Genomic DNA, 6,622 nt, shown 5'->3' with positions numbered 1-6,622 from the left:
TCAGAAATCCGCCTGTCTCTGCCTCCCAAGTGCTGGGATTAAAGGCATGCGCCACCACCGCCCGGCTGCAACTATATTATTAACTCTCGTAATTTCTCTATTGCCATCCACCATATTATAATTACAATTATGCTCCTCAATAATAAAATCTTCCTCTCCCTACACATAATTGATTTATTTAACCAGTTCTCTACTACTATTTATAATAGAAAGATTACAATGAAGTCCCTACTCATGGCAAAGTTGTTCTTTGTTTGATTTTTGTCATTTTCTCTTTTTGTGCTTTATTTCATTCATATTATTGTCTTTGTTGATTAGTCTTTTATTTACTCATGAAACATTGGGCATGTCATTGTTTATTCTTGTTACACACACACACACACACACACACACACACATATACACACATATATGCTATAAGCTCTAAGATAAATATTTTGATGTCAGACCTCTCTTGAATTGACAATCTACATGTCTTATCTACTAGACATATTCACCTAAGGAACCTTCTTAGAGGCACATCAATTTCAACAAGTTTATGACACTCATTTTCCCTTTGCTTCAGGTATGAACTATCTACCCCCATTTGCGTGGATACGCTATGTACTCTTTGACCTCTCGCTGCCCTCAGTATCCCAGCTGCTACTACTGTCTTGGTTTCGACTCTCATCAATTTTCCTCACGATTACTAGAACATTTCTATGTTTACATTTCAATCTTCAGACCATTTTGAAGTAATTTTATAGAAAGATTAAGTTCTTGTTCCAGGTGACATTATAAACAACCATTATATCTATACTTTGACCTCAAGATCCTAAAGATCTAAAATTTACTTTGAATATCAATATTAATTCACTGTATTTTACCTAAATACTTTAATACTTATGTACAAAGAAAAACTTGCCCATAAATATCTATAGTAACTTCATCCACAGCTATGCATGTCATGTAATAGGAATAAAGAAATGCATTTTTTAGAAAATAAAATACAAGCAATTAAAATGATATGTAATAAGCAAGTAAAGTACAGCTGTGCAGCTTTTAAAATGTAGATTGCATAACTCCCTTAGGGAAATATTGATATTTTAGACCTAAAACCTTTCACAAATGTCAAACAGTGCATATGCCATAATACCAATACATGGGGCCAGTTGTTTCCCCCCAAAGTTCATAAATTAAATAGTCAGCCCTGATTGTGATTATTTAGGAGGCTGGGCATTCCATTCATGGAGGCAATTTAAGTTAAATAATGCTATAAAGTAACCCAGATCTGATTAGCATTATGAAAAGAAGAGACATTAAGGAGTCTGTTAGGTAAGCACAAAGTGAGACACAAAGAAGTAATTTTCGAATATAACAGGAAACTATGGCCTAGAAGCCAAACATAGAAGCCTCAGTTCCAACCTACCCATGCTGTGGACTCCCTATCTCTAGAACTGTAAGAAAATTAAATACTGTTGCTTAATCCAGCCTGTAGCATCTTATGATGGCATTCCTGGATAACTAACACAGAGAGAAAACCATAAGTGATGTTCTTATGGTAATATTAAATTTCAGGGGAGATTTCATTAAATTGTGAGATTTTGTAGATATTTAATGCATATCATTTAAGCTGACAGTGTTTTATTTAAAGGAATAAATGAACTAGAAAATCTTAGTGGCTATGATTGTACTAAAATTGTGGGGGGTTAATTAAAAACATATGAAGTATTTTTTGAGGCAGAATCAAAATACCTCCAAATTCTAGGATTAGAACCAAGACTGGCATTCTCCTAACCCTGAAAGTAAATCTGATATAATGTTTATACATTAGTAAGGAAGATTAATAGCAGAAACCTGAAGTAATTTTAGAGCAATCCTCTAAAAAATGTCAAGCTAAAAATAGGTTCTATGTTTGTTTTATTGTGTGTGTCCTGAATGGAACCACTCACAGAAGTGAGAAACAGTGACTGTTCCAACTAATTCACTTCAGAATGATAAAACATACAGCTTATACTCCTAATGACACTTATAGACAAAATTAAAAAATTTAATTCCCATCTATTTGTATCACATCTCTGTTTGTCATTTCATTCACTGCAGCATTGCTCTGGGATGCAGTATGTTACAAAGCAGTAATTGAGCTTGTGTCAATTACTTCCTTACATTTAAATTTTGTCTCTGCTAAATATTTACACACACTTGTGTGTTTTGTTGTTGTTGTTCTGAACTATAAACATAGATCAAACACAACTAACTTGGACTTTACTATAATAATTGTTTCTGATCCAAAAATGAAATGAAAAATATAAACATTTAAATTTTACTGCCTTATTCAGGAGATTTTCGTTAAGGTCACATCATATCATGGCCAAACCAAGATGACATATATGTAGTATCTACAAACCTACAGGTAATATACAGGTAATATAATGGATGATATAAGAGAAAATATTGAATACAATATCAGTTACCCAGTAGACATTGATACTTGTCAGTTTGCTTTTCTATTCACATTGCCAACATTCACAGGATTATTGGAACAAGAAATGAGAACAAAATATCTCAGAGCCATGTCATTGTTTTTCTGCTTACTTATATATTACCAACATTTCTGTATTAACCATGATTTAAGAAACAAAGAAATCATCTTAGAATGTGTGTCCTACAATATTATACCCAACACTTCATTTTGCATTTGACACATCATCTAAGAAGAATAATTCAAGAAACTAACAAATTTATTCTGTGATGAGGTGCAAATGATTGATCCTAATACAAATCACTTTTCAAGATTATATAGAAGGTAACTTTTACTTTCAGAGAAAAAGCCAATTTTTTTCTGAAAAGAATGCTTTAAAATAGGCATGCCTCAATTAAAATTTCAACAAGTTTTTTCCTTTTATTAAAAATTTTTTTATCACATAATATATCCTGATTAGTGTCCCCTCTGTCTGTTCTTCTGAGTTTCTCCTTACCTCCCCTCCCAATCCCAATCTGACCTACTCTCTCTGTCTCTCATTAGAAAACAAATAGGCTTCTAAGGGGAAACAATAAAGTAAGTTAACAAAACAAAACCTAATACATCAGAATTGGACAGGAAAAAATAGGAAAGGAAGGAAGGAAGAAAGGAAGGAAGAAAGGAAGGAAGAAAGGAAGGAAGTTAGGAAAGAAGCATAAGAAACAGAGACCCTCTTGTTTCCACATCTAAAAATCCCACAAAAGCATTAATCTTGAACCATAATATATATACAATGGATCTGTAGTATAAAAGGAGAGTAGAAAAAGTATAAATAAATTTAAAATAAAAAGATAAAAATAACAAGGTACAGGCCAAGCCAGTCAGAAGGACAGGTGAGTGAGCCCCGCCTGCTGAACGGCCCCACTCCCTAGACTAGGTTCCCCAAGCTACATTCTACCACTTCCTGGCCCCCTACACAACTGCTTTCCTCATAACCAGATCCATGGCCCTAATTCCAGCAGTCTCTAGCTGCTCAGGTGCAGTCATACAAGTCAGATCATTCAGAAAAACAGACTCCAGATGCAAAGGTACAGGCTACATCAGTCAGAAGAACAGATGCCTGCTGTACCAAAGCCCAAGCAAATTGCCAGAAGTCATGCCCGCTAACCTAGTCAGAGACTCTTAGTGCTTCAGAGGACAAGCAGACTGCCAAAAATCCAACCACAAAGACCAGACAACCAAAGAGGAGACAGAAACCAAGTAACAAATCACCCATCCAATGAAGACAAACTCAGAAATCATTACGTATACCTAAATTATCCCAAACTTAGATGCCTATGTGCCAGAGTAAAAACACAGTCAATAGCAGCAAGGCAGTATGGAGCTACCAGACCCCAACTATCTTATGACAGATCCAAGTATTCCAGTGTAGGTGAAGTATAAGAAAAAGACCTTAAAACTGGCTTTCGGAAGATAGAGGTCCTTGAAGAAGAAATGGAAAAAAAACTTAAAGAAATAGAGAAAAAATAAAAATTAAAAATTGTAGAAAATCAATAAATCACTTATAGAATGCGAAGAAAGACCAAAAAAAAAAAAAATCCAGCCAAGGAAACTGCTCAAGTCATTAAAATTAAAATAACAGGATTATAGAAGAGACAAATTGAGGAAATTTTGAATAGGAAAATCTAGGTAAACAAATAGGAACTACAGTTGCAAGGATCACCAAGAGAATGTAAGAGATAAAAGAATGCTGAAGATATGATATAAGAAATAGATTCATTGTTTTAAAGAAAAGTTAAATCTAGAAAGGCTCTGAAACAAATATCCAGGAAATCTGTGACACTGTGAAAAGACCAAACCTAAGAATAATAAGAATAAAAGAAGATTACTAGCTCAAAGGCCCAGAAAAATCACAGAAGAAAATTTCCCTAACCTAAAGAAAAAGATGCCTACAAAAGATTATAAAACACCAAATAGATAGGACTAGAAAAGAAAGTCCCCTTTCCACATAATAATCAAAAAACTAAATGTACAGAACAATCAATGAATATTAAAAGCTGCAAGAAACAAAGGCCAAGTGTTATAAGAAGACAGATCTAATAGAATAACACTCAGCTTCCTAACAGAGACTTTAAATGCTATAAAGGCCTACACGAATGTCTTGTGGACACTAAAAGAAAACAGATGCCAGCCCAGACTAAAATACCCAACAAAATTTTCAATCACCATTGATGAAGAAAACAAGATACTTCTGAGAAAAGCAAAAACAACTTCTATCCACAAGTCCAGTACTATAGAAGATACTAGAAGGAAAACTCCAGCCCAAGGATGTTAACACCATCCAAGAAAAATATAGGAAATAGAAAATTTCACACCAATAAAAAATGAAGGAAGGCATGTCCACATACACACACACACACACACACACACACACACACACACACACACGAGTGCGTTACCATCACTGACATTAAAATAATGGGAATTAACAATTATTAGTCATTACCGTCTCTCAACATAAAATTGATTCAATTTTCTCCCAAAATGACATGCTAACATAATGGATGTGAAACAGGATCCATCACTCTGATGCATAGGAGAAACACATGCTAGCATCAATGATAGATATTACCTCAGAGTAAAGGGCAGGAAAGAAGCAAGCTGGTGTAACCATTCTAATCTGTAACAATAGTTTTCCAACCAAATTTATTCAAAAGAGATGGAAAAGCACATTTCATACTCATCAAAGGAAAAATTCACCAAGATGACATCTCAGTTCTGAAAATCTAAACCCCAAATACAAGAGCACCTGCATTTGTTAAAGAACAACACTGAAGTTTAAATCATACAGTGAATCCCACACATTAATAGGGGGACATGCGGTACCCTACTCTCACTAATTGACAGGTCTTCCAGATAGAAACTAAACAGAAAAGAAGGGAACTGACATATGTTGTGACCCAAAAGGACCTAACAGATAGAACATTTCACCCAAACACAAAAGAATATACCTTCTCCTTAGCACCTGACAGAATCTTTTCTGTCATATATTTGGTCACAAAGCAAGCTTTAATTTATACAAGAAAATTGAAATAATTCCTTGTATTTTATTAGGCCACCATGAATTAAAGCTGGACGTCAGCAACAAAAGAGACAACAGAAAGACTACACACTCACGAAAACTGAACAGTTCTCTACTGAACTACCACTGACCAGGTCAGGGAAAAAATTAAGGAAAAAAATTAAGGAGTTCCTAAAATTCAATGAAAATGAGCGCACAACAGTCTTAAACTTATGAGACACAATGAACACAATGCTAGCAGGAAAGTTCTTAGCACTGCCTTCATAAGAAACTAGTGAGATCTCATACTATGGACTTAATAGTGCATCTAAAAGCTCTAGAATAAAAGGAAACAAACACACCCAAAAGGAGCAGACAGTAGGAAATAATCACTCTTAGGGTTGAAAGCAATGAAATATAAACAAAGAGAACAATACAAAGAATCAATGAAACAAAGAATTGCTTCTTTGAAAAAATCATGACAAACAAAACCTTTGCCAAAGTAACTAAAAGGCACAGAGAATATCCAAGATAACAAAATCAGAAGTGAAAAGGAAGACAGACACTGAGGCAATCCAAACAATCATTATTTCTTACTTCAAAAACCTGTATGCCACAAGAGGGGAAAATCTAACAGAAATGGATAGTTTTATCGATGGATACCATTTACCAAAGTTAAATCAAGATCAGATAAACAATTTAAAAACACCTATATCACTAAGGAAATAGAAGCAGTCATTAAAAGTCACCCAACTAAAAACAGCCCAGGGCCAAGTGGTTTTATGACAGAATTCTACCAGATTTTTAAAGAGCTAATTCCAATACTCCTCAAATTATTCCACAAAATAGAGAGGGAACACTGCCAGACTCATTCTATGAAGCCCTGATACCTAAAACACAAAACAATACAACAAAGAGAATTTTAGACAAATTTCCTCTAAGTACATTGATGCAAAAATAGTTAATAAAAAACTCAGAAAACAATCCAAGAACACATCAAAAACATCATACACCATGATCAAGTAGGTTTCATCCCAGAGAAACAAAGATGGTTTGCCACGCACACTTGCATGATGGCGGTATTTGAGGCAAAAACTTCAAGGAAAGTCAGCCTCCTGCCT

General features: G+C 34.5%; 1 protein-coding gene across 22 annotated transcripts in view; it reads right to left on the bottom strand.

The window, feature by feature from the left end:
* Slc4a10 (solute carrier family 4 member 10) overlaps positions 1-6,622 on the bottom strand; it is a 432,277-nt gene that overhangs the window by 129,547 nt on the left and 296,108 nt on the right. The window lies entirely within an intron of this gene.

The sequence above is a fragment of the Mastomys coucha genome, unplaced genomic scaffold (genome assembly GCF_008632895.1).
Source record: "Mastomys coucha isolate ucsf_1 unplaced genomic scaffold, UCSF_Mcou_1 pScaffold15, whole genome shotgun sequence".
NCBI lineage: Eukaryota > Metazoa > Chordata > Mammalia > Rodentia > Muridae > Mastomys > Mastomys coucha.
Note: the sequence above shows the minus strand (reverse complement) of the source record. Positions and strands in the feature narration are given on the sequence as shown.